This window comes from Monomorium pharaonis, chromosome 2 (genome assembly GCF_013373865.1).
Source record: "Monomorium pharaonis isolate MP-MQ-018 chromosome 2, ASM1337386v2, whole genome shotgun sequence".
NCBI classification, from domain to species: domain Eukaryota; kingdom Metazoa; phylum Arthropoda; class Insecta; order Hymenoptera; family Formicidae; genus Monomorium; species Monomorium pharaonis.
This window is the reverse complement of record NC_050468.1, coordinates 29,656,168-29,669,274: the sequence shown is the minus strand read 5'-3', so window position 1 is coordinate 29,669,274 and position 13,107 is coordinate 29,656,168. Positions and strand designations below refer to the sequence as shown.

The 13,107-nt window shown below is 36.1% G+C and overlaps 1 protein-coding gene across 1 annotated transcript in view; it reads right to left on the bottom strand.

The window, feature by feature from the left end:
• LOC105832672 (cysteine-rich secretory protein 1) overlaps positions 1-5,811 on the bottom strand; it is a 61,324-nt gene extending 55,513 nt beyond the window's left edge. The window contains exon 1 of the mRNA XM_012673825.3: positions 5,685-5,811. The gene's annotated coding sequence lies outside the window, so the exon portion shown is untranslated. The remainder of the gene's footprint in view (positions 1-5,684) is intronic.
• Positions 5,812-13,107: the final 7,296 nt, after the last annotated feature.

Below are 13,107 nucleotides of genomic sequence, written 5' to 3'. Positions count from 1 at the left end.
TGAAAAAAATCTTGTTGAATTAATTGGAAATCTGGTACATTCTACTAGAATCTGGTTGCATACATGCGACATCCCATGCACATCCAATGCGGACATCCAATGATATCTAACAGATATTCTCGAAGAGAGAAAAAAGGGAAAAATTTTGTAAATTTTTAAATTTGTAAATTATTCTATAAAGCAGAAATGTGGTATAATGAACATAGTACAAATTGACAAAGATACTTTTTACATATTAGTCAGTAACAATAAAAAAATGTTTTGCATCTGAAATTTGCACAACAATTCGAAATACATTATTGATATTTTCTGACATAAAGTCAATATTGAAATATTAAAAATTAATAATAATTTATAAAAGTATGAAAAAATAAAATAATGGTTTGGCCACTGATAAAATAAAGTGCAATGTTTTTACATTTTATCTCTGTCATAAACTGAACTACGTAATCAAATCGAAAAAGCATATGTTTTATGATGAATGAAAATATAAAGGTGATGATTTCAATCATTTTACGTTATTTTATCTTTCTCGAAACGATCAACATATAGGATTTGATGATTATTAAAACAGTAAATACAGGTGACAATAATGTAAAGACTTTTAAAAATAAAACTTAATTTTAACTAAATCGAAGACTAATTTAAAAAATTAGAGCACTAAATTGAGAAACAAATTTTAGAACTAATCTGTACCACTTCACAATTTTAGAACATCGTGAACACATTAGTATTAAAATATTGAAAATTCATTGCACTCTCTTTGTTATCGAAAATTTTTTACATAACTCACTATAATTTATAAAACAAAATCTAGAGAACGCAAATGTGCTTTAATAATAGAAAGTGCTTTAATAATAAAAAGAGTCTACCGACTGTAGGTTTATTCGCAAATTTTAGATCGCAATTTACAATTTTTATAGTCCTGGCCAAGTGTATATATAGTTTTACAGCTCACAGCTGAAAACGAGAGGAACATCGATGCGATGAGGAGATATCCTGCAGACGTCGATATCCTGTGACTGCGACTAATGCCGTTGTCAGACTTTATTTACGCGAGTCGCGCACAACCGAAAGGAAAATGTTTATGATGCGCGAATGCATTAAGCGCGCGCGAATGCCAATTCCGTGATATGCGTCCGCATAAACCCCGCATTTGTCCTGCATCTACCGAATCGATCGATACCCCAGTGTAAAGAGAACGCCGATGGAGGGAGAACGTTCTTTCACTCTCGAACAGATCAGACAGATAAGTTTGTTTATCCGGGGGCGAGGGGGCACAGGGGCGAGAGAGAAGTTTCCTTAAGCACACATACGATGCAATCTATACCTTACCTACTTGCGGAGTGGCCTGTGAGACAGTAGCACAGTTCTGCGACAGTAGTATCTCTCGGTAAATTCGTGCTCACGTTGTCGAAAGTCCGAAACAAGGATTCCTTTAGTACTATTTGTAATTTTCTTCAAGTAATGCCTGATCCGCCTCGAAATCAGCCACGCGTTAAAGGGGATCCTAAAGCCGATCTGTTAGACCGACGTTTTTTAAATCAACTAATTTTTAATTGACTTTATAGAATTGCAAAAGTCTTCTACAGAATTAGTACGCACAAAAATCTAGAGGATGACGGTCGAGTGCTTATCAAAAGTGAAAAGAAGTTTATTTTTGGTACGTAAAACTGTCACTTTATAAAAATATTTACTTAACATACAAAATCCGCGATATATATGTACAAAATGAAACCGTATTCCTCTAGGGACAACATATACAATATCAACTTTGCAATTCAAACTAAGATAAGCCTAGAAAAAAAGACTAGCTGAGTTCTTCAAATTTTTGTAATTGCAAATCCAGATACAGAATGATAAAAAGAGCAGTCTGAAAATTTTTTCTTATTTGATATAAAGTCCAATTTATAAACTGATATTAATACTTTAATTCTGGAGAAGAATTTCAAAATCTATAAAAGAAACATATGAAATTTTGTTAATAATGTGCACGAATGACTCCACATTATCGATCAAGTTTGCATCCCCTTAATTCTCGACACAAATCCGTCCCGATGACAAGTATTGCGAAAATAAAGAACAAATGGAGTAAATAAATAACTAAGGGAATCTGGGGGATTCAACGCAGCGAAAAGCTAAATTTGTTCGCTGTGACAAAGGAAAAGTCCCGTTGCACCGGAGTTTCCTCTTCATCTTGGTTAATAAAGGCAACATTTCCGGAACGCGTGTCAGAAAAAGGGCTAATCAAGTATTCCCTCTTTCTCCCCCGCGCGCCCTCTTTCTCCCTCTCTTTTTGCAAAACGCGCTCGTGCATATGCATCACCCGGCGTGCGCCTTGCGCATCTTTATTCCCGTGTACAATGTGCACGATGTACGCGCGTGATACATTTTTTTTTAGGACGCTACGAGAGAGAGAGAGAGAGGGGGGGGGTTGATAAAGAAATCTCAGTTCCGCGAGAGCTCGCGCACCCGGGATACCGGAAGCGAGGTACCAACCTAATTATAACAAAAACTTGCAGCCGCTCATTACCGGCTAAATACGTTTTCCCGGTGCGCATAGAGCGACGGGCGTTGGAACGTACGTAGTGTCTGCAAAGTCGCGCACAGGATTTACAGGTGTAATATTGTCGTCGCGGAAACCAGGCTGCCAGGCAGCCACCAGAAGAAACGAGCAGGATATTTAAATATATCCTCTGGATTTGAAAAATACGAGAAAATGCGCGAAACGCGCTATTCGGATGGCCTTTAAACATTTTTTTCGCTGTCGTTAAATTTCAGAAAAACGATTTTACACTTCAAAAAGATTTCCTCGCTTGATTACAAAGTTCTGAGAGTTCAAGAGTTCAAAGTTTAAACCTACTCTAGATGATATTATATAATCGCAATATCAGCCGAATATCAAGATGCAAAAAAAAAAAAATACGCGAGTCTATTTCAAAAAAGAAACATTGAATAATTTTAACGATATTGAAATGAAAATTTATCTTTGACAGAAATTTTTTTATTGAATGCACAAATTACGTGTTTTTTTATTATTTTCAAATTCAAAGAGACACGAAAAATGTAGGTATTTAAGTATTCTGTTTTCGGTGACTCACTCGCAGTTTGTGTGACGCATTTTTTCTATGAGCTATTCATTAGCGAACTAAAAATGAATTTTTATTTAGCAACGATGATTTACATTTCCAAATATTTTTTTTTTATGTTACACGTCTTGATAATTAGTTAATTATTCTATCAATGTAAGTGCATGTTTTACTTGAACTTAAAAAATGAGCTATTATGAAAAATAATGATTGCAGCAACAACAAACGACCGTGACAAAGTTCGAAGCGGGAGGAAAGTATAAACTATAAACGAAAGAGAAGGCAGAATTTTCGCTAAAAAGAAATCGATTCTAAGTTCATCAGGAAATGTACTTTTAAAAGGAAAAGCAATTGCCTCAAAGGATCTATACCATAATTATTTCACTATTTGACAATATACGCGTAATTGTTTCCGCAACAGCAATACAAAATCAAGATAAATAAGATACGAATTTTGCATTTAAATATGAATTTCATTTAATTCTAAATTCGTCCCGATATGTTACGCACGAATTACACATTCCAATTGTTCAATCGCACAAAGACGAGAATTTCGAAAATCGCATCGCCGAAATCGTTCTCGTGAAAGATACAGAGTTTCGCAATTGCGACAGCTTGTTGCGAAATAATTGGAGCATCGAGAATTTATTAAAAATTGTCCCCTTTATATATTACAGCATAAATGCCATTTATACTGTTGCGCGTAAGAATATATACATTTTTTTTTAACTTGCTTATTTCCGCCTCCATGGTAGGAAGCGTCGGAAAAATATGCGCTACGCTGTTACTCAACGTAACATCACAGTTATTATTCGCGCGTATATGTACGCAGTGGTGTAGTCACAATAATCAAATTGCAATTAAGTCTGATTAAAAAATGATCGCTAATGATCATCTTGAATTCACATAACGGGTTTTCCGTAAATATCTACAGTTATTAGATACAATATTAAGATCTTATGCCGCCGCGTACGAGCGTCGTTTTCTCATGATAATCAGCTAATAAATCATGCGCGCATTAATGCGCATAATTAATAAAATTTAATCACATTCTTCCGCCATGTAAATATTGTCGTCAAATGATGAATGGCAGGATATATAATCCCCGGGCGTTTTATAATACTATAGTGCCACGCGATCGTAAGGCGCCGCTAAATTGCAAATGCGTAAACGAGCTTTCCATCGGGACAAGTTAATTTTACCATAATAAAGGTCGAGGGAGAAAAATCACGCGCCGCCGCTGCTCGTGAGAGATGTGTGCGAGACTTGCGGAGGGTTAATTAAATGCCGGCGGTGAATGCTCTAATTAGAATGGGCCACGGGCACCCGCGTTTTCCACGGGACAGTTTGCCTCATCGGAGTTTTGCTGGGGACTTCATCAAACGGGTTTCGCCGCCGCGCCGGAGACCCCATGATTTTCATCCGCGGCGCTCGCCGTTGCACGAAACAGTTTCGTATACCGTTATACGCGTACACGGAGGAAGTTTTCCGGGGTGCCTCCGCACCCCTTACGTGTCCTTGTGTCGCGCCGCTCTCCCGCACTCGAACCTCGTTAAAGCCGTTTCCAGGCTTTCGTATGGCACTCGTCCGTCCATTCACTGCCTCGTTCCCCGTTTTAGCCGGAATCGGCAATTTACGTTTCCCAATTTTTAGCATTCTTTTTTTTTTTTATCAATTCCGATGGAAAGATTTGTTGCACGGAGAACGTTATTAATCTCGATAGTTAGGAGAAATATTCGTTGCATCGCAATCAGTCGGCATTTCTTTATTTGCTCTTGTCTCACACACACACACACACACACACACACACACACACACACATCAGATACAGTTTTACATACATATTTACGAAAATTAATTTTCATCGGCTGTGGTTGTTAATTTATTCATTTATTTATTTATAATATACATGCGTGCTATTAATTTATGCATTCTCATACATGTTGACATAGTTTGTTTACCAATTTATATATTTAAATCCTCAATTCTCGTATTTGTATTTGTTGCACGTTAATTCGTTATATTTTCGTCAATTCGTATATTCGCGCTTTGAATGTTGCCTCAGCGATAATTCAAGGGACTTTAAACGTAAAATACGGTCGTAGAGCCGTTTTACATTTGAATAAAGATCCATCATCAGAATCGTAATCTAAATTTTCTCGCTCGCCCGGGGATTAAAGAGCGCGTCAGACGTTGCAGAATAACATTTCCCGAATTAAATATCTCGGCCTTTCAATATCGCTCCATTATAATATAAACGTGCGTATAAACGCGGAACGACGGGGAAGTACGAATCACTCGTGGAATAATATTGCCAGATTGAGAACTCGCCGGTTTCAATGCGCACCGATCTATTAAAATACAAGTCGGGTATAATAAACAGTTGCGAGAGAAAAATGGGAAAATCATAAATATTGCAGAATAATATTCCTATTGTGTGCGCGCGTGTGTGTGTGTGTGTGTGTATGTGTTTGTGTTTTGCGCGTCGCCTGTTGACGAACTCATCAATTCCATATTGTCCCCATTTCAATGACGCGGCATTAAAAGGGTGCAACGCAATGCTCCGTTTCCGCAAAACTAAGAAACCACACTCACCCCTTAAACGCCGCTGCTCTTCAATACCCCCGCGTGCGACCAGAAGCTGGCGCCAATGTTTTTGCGCTACAACACGCGAACCGCACGTACTTACTTGCCGCTCGGCACCGCGACAATAAAAAGCCGCGGCGTTGTACTGGCGATCGATCCGCAACCGGCTTGTCTTTTATAGTCTTTAGGAGCGCGCCGTGCGGAAGCCCTCCTATTGATGAAGAGTAATCAGTCTCGAAGGCTCGCGGTAATAATGTCTTCGTTAAAAGCCCGTTTGAGTCATCCCGCGGCTCTCGGCCGGGCAGGAAAATGAAAATGCGCGCGCGGAGCGGAGACAAGAAGAAGCGGCGAGCTTGATTGAGCGCAAACAATTCCGCATGACGATACACGCAACGTTACGCCGCGGGATTGTCGCGCGAGCGTGATTAAATATGATTAAATATTATTATGCAACGCGAAGTTGTGCGGTGTGTGTATATGAAGTTATGCTTGAACTTATGCTACAGGCCGGAGAATAATAAATCGTCTTACATTTTTGCCTCTTCCTCCTTTGCGTACGTTGTATAATAACAAATAATTGCACAGGTTGTTTCGCCGTTTTCTTTTGCCTCCTTTTGCCTCACCTCGTCTTTATCATTAATTCTACAGTAAAAATTAAGGTCCGTCCTTTTTCTTATTAGAAACTGAGGAGTGCTTTGCTTGGAGCAAAATCGATCTATTAGGAATTAAAATATTTACACGGAAATACACGTACATACACCGAAAAGTACACAGTCGTAAGGTACACGCGGAAAGAATGAGTTTGCTAAAATACAGATCTAAAAATATAATTATGTTGAACTATTAAACAAATTATATTAAACATTCAAATTAGTTGCTAGAATGTTAATAATGCACAATTGCAAATAAAATCATTTTGATAGTTATATATAAAATTAATTTCTAATCTGTATTTAATTAAATTTTTATTATTGTCTTTTTGCCGCAGTAAAATTGTTCTTTCCGCGTAGATAGGGTCGTTGTAAAAATGTAAATTTCCTTTTTATCTGTATTACGTGCGTGGATACCTCAGGCCACCAGAAAGTTCTTAAGTTAAAAATATCGATATTATATGTTTCATGTGCATCAATTAGCTGGTATAAATTGCAGCTCGTTTTTTCGTCGGTGTGTTTATTTATTTGCGTCATCCGAGCGCGCGAGCGATTCCGCGAACGTTTTATGCAGAGAAATAATAATTTCCATTTTACAAAAAAAAAAAAAAGTTACGCTAGAGAAACGTCGGTGCGATATAAATTTTATTACGGGCCGCTGTGCGTGTGCAACAAGCGTGTGTTATTCGAGTATTACTCGAGTATCTCGCGTGTTAAACGCGCTCGCATTAAAGTATCGCGCGCTAGTGTAGGTAATAAAACGTTAATTACCGGTGTAAAACGAACATTGCAACGCCGTCTGTTCGACTCGCGCTTCACCTACGGCTTATGAATATCCTTTGACCCGGAAAATCCCTGTCCTATCCCTTTTCGAGATTCCGGAATTAAATGGACATTTAAACGCCATTTCCCCCTCCCCCCCCCCCTCCTTCCCGCCAATTGTTAAAACGAGTCGTGCTGCGTTACGGTGATGCGCTTAATTCGTTAAAAATTTCGTTACGCTCCCGTTCAATTTACGAAATATGTAATCGAGATATGGCTCGTTTCGCGATATGTAATTTATTACGTCACCCATCGATGTGCAATGTCATTTGCGTTTTTGCGATCGATCAACGACGGTTCGGTGAAGGTTTTCGCGAGTTTCGCATTTACGTACAATAAACTGATCAATATTTAAGATTGCAACATAAAGATTATATATATCACTATTAAAAATTTTATTATACTGAAATAGAACATGGATGGATTATGTCGATACTGTCATGAGGCGTAAAATGTAGGAAAATATTCAATCCATTGACTAAAGCAATAACTGTAAGCTGCTTTTCTCGTTTGGAGACGTAAGAAAAATTTATGGAAATAAGTGATACATAAAGCTCACTTCTTCGAACGTATTGTTCATGAATGTATAATATAAGCCATAATTTTCTGTGTAATTTCAGCGAGACGAGAACTATTGAATATTTCCTTCGTAACCGAGTAGAAATAAATCTAATCGATCTGATTCAGAATCTAATGGCTGGTTAGTAATGATTACACTGTTTTCTAATTCATCTCCGATGAATCACTGACTGCATATTCATAATCAATTTTGGTAATTGTTATCTAGTTACTGAAAAATTTTATCAGATAGCGCTGTTTTTTTCAAGAATACATAATCTGACTAGACACCAGCAGTTTTGGATTGGTCAGCAGATTGAGATTGAGATTATCTTACTCATAAAAGATTCTATTCAGTGACTGGTGAAAATTTATAATACACATAATGGAACTATAGTTTTTTAGTAACAGTACACAAAGAAAATTTTATAGTAAAAATTACTATGTACGATTACTATATACGATCATCAGTAGCTACGGATCATAAGAAAAAAATTTTAGAGAATTATACCATAAATAGTGAAAATACTATGGTCATTTGATAAAAAAACATAATAAAAATTTTCACAATTGGTTCCTTGGTTTGCGCTTACAATTACATTACTAATTTTTGCTATAAAATTTTCTCCGTATATATATTGAAACACGATTCTTGTGCATAGAATAAATAACAGAAAATACAATAAGAAAGTGATATAAATAAATCATATAGTTACTAGAAAAAGTGAGTGTTACTAGATAGTTTAGTTACGTAAGACACAATTTTTCTATCTCATAATAAGGTTCAGTTTCTATTAAGTTACTAAATAAGGCTATGTTGTTGATTGATTTATATGTTAGAACATCAGAACGTATTCTTCGATTCCCTGTGAGTCTCATCCAAGTTAAGATTAACTAGCTAACGATATTACCAAAAGTAACAGCTTTCAACTCAAATCTCCACAAGTTTTGATTGCAACTACTAAATTTTGACCGAGAAGAGCTTTCGATTGATTCACTTTATTCGTTTTATCACTTTGTAGATTATTGTATTTTGTCGGGTAGTTAGATTACCTGATTGAGCCAGAAGTCCCGTGTCGGTTTGAAACGATTTTCGTGTCGGCGCACGGTGGACTAAGGTTCGACAGTTCCTATGGGATTGGTCACGAAATTCCCGCCGAAGTTAAGATTAGTTAAGGATAGCGACTACCGGGAGAGTCGGACCAAAACTTCGCCCCCGTTCAGTGACCGCTATAATATTTTTTCGGTTTTTTTTTTTTACACCACTTTGCACAATCAGTAATTTGCTGAAGTAATACTTTACGAAACGAAGGATTAAAACGAAAATTTTACAAAATTTTATATTTATAATTGTCGTCATTAATTACTGAGAAAAACAAGAATTTGTGCGAATGCTCGCGCCATACAATCAAGGGCCTATAAAGAAAAATCCGAAGGTATATAAACTTAGACATTTTTTAAATATATCTACGGAAATAAAACATGATTTTGTAATATTAAGTAGGTGTCACGTCTTTGTAATATTAAGTATGCGTCACAAGTAGAAATTTCATAGATTATTCTATGTATTATTATATTTCAATTTTGGTGTAAAATTGAACACAATTATTATCTATTTATTTCAAAGATATTTAATCTTTAAAACGTTCTAAAAACCTAAAAGTCAACATTTCATAAAATTATTTGTAAAAGCACTAATTTTTGTAATAAAAATCAATAAGTATATATATATATATATTTATTTATTTATTTTTATCAAATTATTGATAAATAATAAGTTAATACTCTTTAATACAGAAGCAAAAGAAAGAAACCATTTGATTTAGACTTTATTGAGTTATTTAAACATAAAAGAGCTATTTTTGAAATGGGTTTTTGTGTCTAATAATTTTACGTGATATAACAAACAATATTAATTATAAACTTATGAAAATGTCAAACATAAACAAAGTCCACATCGATCAAAGAGGATCTTGACGCTTAATTTTGCGTGAACACAATTTTCAGTAATGAAAATGAAGAAATAATGTATAAAATATTTTGTTATTACACGCCGATTATTTGCCAATTTTGAAACACAATCCTAAAACTTGAACTAAAATATATGATATTACAGATTAAATTGCAATTAATAATACCTCGATGTTAACAAACATCTTAAAATTGTAAAGATTTTATTGGAAAAAATATCTCAAGATTCTAACGTAGCTCTATATTTCTCATTTTTATTGATCAATTTATAATTAATTTTAATTTATTTAATTATGTTATAAGTTGTACTTTAGAATTATAAAGATATTTTATAATGTATAACATCATTTGGACTTTGCGTCGTGATATCTCTTCTCATAGGGTACGTAGAGGAAAAACAAAAACAGTTTTCTGACTGTTATGATATAAATCGACCCCAAGCTTTCAATTGAGCCTAGTTAGAACTCGATCTGTTTAGCCGTTTCTAAGATCCGATAATCTCGGATGCTCGCAAGTCGCGTACTCGCGTAAAAGAACTACGCTTTCACTTGGCGCGAGCCACTACTATGTCTCTTGATTATATATTAAATTTATCAGAACTAAATTATCTCATAATCTCGTGAAATATTAATATATCTACACTGCAAAAAGTTTTATTGCATTAATTGAAAATCTAGTAGATATTCAATATGTAGTATGTTTAAAACGAACGAATCAGAAATTTTGTACGAATGATTGAATTAAAGTAATATCAATTAAACGTTTTAAATAGACAATCTCGGAAATAATATTCTATTATAATAATTAGAAATTTTGCTTGATTTGATCAAAACGCACTCACTCATGTATGTCTTGTTCATAATTAAACCATTTTCCTTAGTGTACTTTAAATTGAATATTCTAAAGCTTTGGTACTTCTGATTAATTTACAAATCTTTAAATTCACGCGGAATATTCTGTACATTAGTTCATTTCTATAAATCCTGCAAAAAAGTCAACAATATCAGCGGGAGATATTTGACATTGGTAATTAATGAGTCTAATTGAAAGTATATGCAAAGAAGAAGCTCGGTTGCTCGTGGCGGCAATTTTGCCGGAAGAAAATTTGGTTCTTGACTTTGATAATTTTCGTAATACCTCAGACATCATGATCCCCCGCTGACTCGTGACGAGGCAGAGCGCAGCTTCTTTGACACTTTGCTCGTATAAGTGACGAAGGTAAGTCTTTACTGGGGGGAAGAGTGAAATCACGTACATAAGTAGACGAAGTACACTCACAAGCAACCAAGACGGGCCATGTAAATTGGCAACGTAAGTGTTACTTCCACCGTGGAGGCTGGAACGTGATACGTGATGTATGTAAATGTATTACATTACATTACTTACGCGTCGATATTATACGTAGAGCGTTCCCTAACGCAACCGCACTTCATTTCGATGAGAACTACCGCGGAAACAATTAAAGGGTATCGCGTTCGAGAAGATACCAAGTTAAGGTGGTTCTTAATAAAAAGAGTTAAATCTGTGGCCGATCGAATACGCCATTTTCGCGCATTCGAAAATGCAATTTTGCTTCCGCGGGATTCCCACGTGCCGTTAATCTCAATAACGGTTCCGTTTAAAAGATAATAGAGATGTATGAGGCTTGTTTTTAAAGCGCGATTGTTCTTAAAGACTCATTTAGCTTCTACGATGAAGAGAAACCGCGGTTGCTGCCGGGACACCCTGTATAAGGGACAGAAAACGGTAAAACGAAAAATCCAGGGAGAAACGGGACGAAGAGAAATGCGAAACGATACATAACTCATGTGCGAAACGAATAGCAGCCTGAGAATAGAAATATTCCTTTTAACCGCGCGGAGAGTTATAGGAAATATTCCTCTTAACTATACCGTACTTGCACGGCGTACGGTAAAAAGGTAATAAAAATCAGTATTTTCGCCGCAAAATTTTGTCACCGCGATAAATGCGAGGTATATTATTTATGAGGGAGGAATTTGCGCTGTGCCGCATTAAAACGACCCCACGGGGGACTGTATATTCATGAATAATAAATCAGGGATTTGTAGGCAACGTGATGGACGTAGGCGCAAGGATCTGTGAAATTAGGGATCTTGTGGAATCAAGGATCTGTGAAATCAATTGATATCCCATTGTCTTTGCTAAAGCAAAGCCGGTGTTAAATTGTTCAACACACAGATACAACTGCAAGGTACTTGAAGAATATAACAGGAAAAATAGTAGCAACTCTCTTGTTTGAATTAGGAATATAAATTGTATGCAATAAAAGTATAGACTTTATTAAAGGAAGAAAATATTCTATTATAATTATAATGTTTATTAAAAAATTATCTTCTGTAATGCAGCTTTCATAAATATTTGTTCAACCTTTGATGATAGACATTCACTGCAAGTTACCATTATTATTGCTCTGTCATTTACTCTTATTCACACTATTGAATGTTCAAGAAAACGGATAATCTCAACGAAGATCAAAACAAACTGGCAAAAAGTCGGTATCCGCTACCTCTTGCAATTACGTTAAGATTAGCTGATAATAACGTATATATATCGCGACGATGTTCGTGATGAAAATATCAAATGACTGAAAATATTCCCGAGAAAGACGGGAAGAGAATAAGAAAGGTATTCCGGCGTGCATGTGATACATACATGTGTATATGCATATGTGTATAAAGCTTGTATACGAGATAATTTGGAGTCTGCTCCTTCCTCGGTATCCTTGCTCCAGATAAGAGGTTTACGGCGGCTATCCTGCCCCCTCGCCCCAACCCCCCCCCCCCTTTTCCCTCTCACGATACTCCTTCGGAACTGCTTGCGCCCGAGATTTATGCACTCGCCACACGACCAAATGCACAATTATATCATCCTTCTCTTCATTAGCGCACACTCGTTGCTTGCATTGCGCTCACAGGAACAACCGTGCTGAATCCTTCGGGAGGGTTTCACAACGAACTGTACAGCGCATGTTAGCATGGTAGTTTCACAGATTCTGCAGTCTTACTCAAATACAACGATTTTTAACACGGACCATTATAATATCCCAGCAAACACCAATTAAAAGTTGTATAACTGTTATATAAGTGTTGGTTATAATTTCCCACTTAACAAAATAATATAAGTTATGTAACAATTATATTGTCGAGTAGGAAATTGTAACTGATAGTTATATAACTTTCAGTTAGTGTTTGCTGGGTACAATGAATTTCTCGCGAAACTTTTTTACCAAAGATATCTGCGAACTTACTTTTGTTATGACTTTTGATAATTCCATCCTAAAAATTTCATAATTTTCAGGAGCACTTGAAAATTTTATTCCAGCGCGACTTTTTAAAATTGATGATAATGAAGAAATTTCGTTTTCCCCTATGCGGAAGGCTCGGCTCGATGGCGGGAAGATTTCTTTGTCG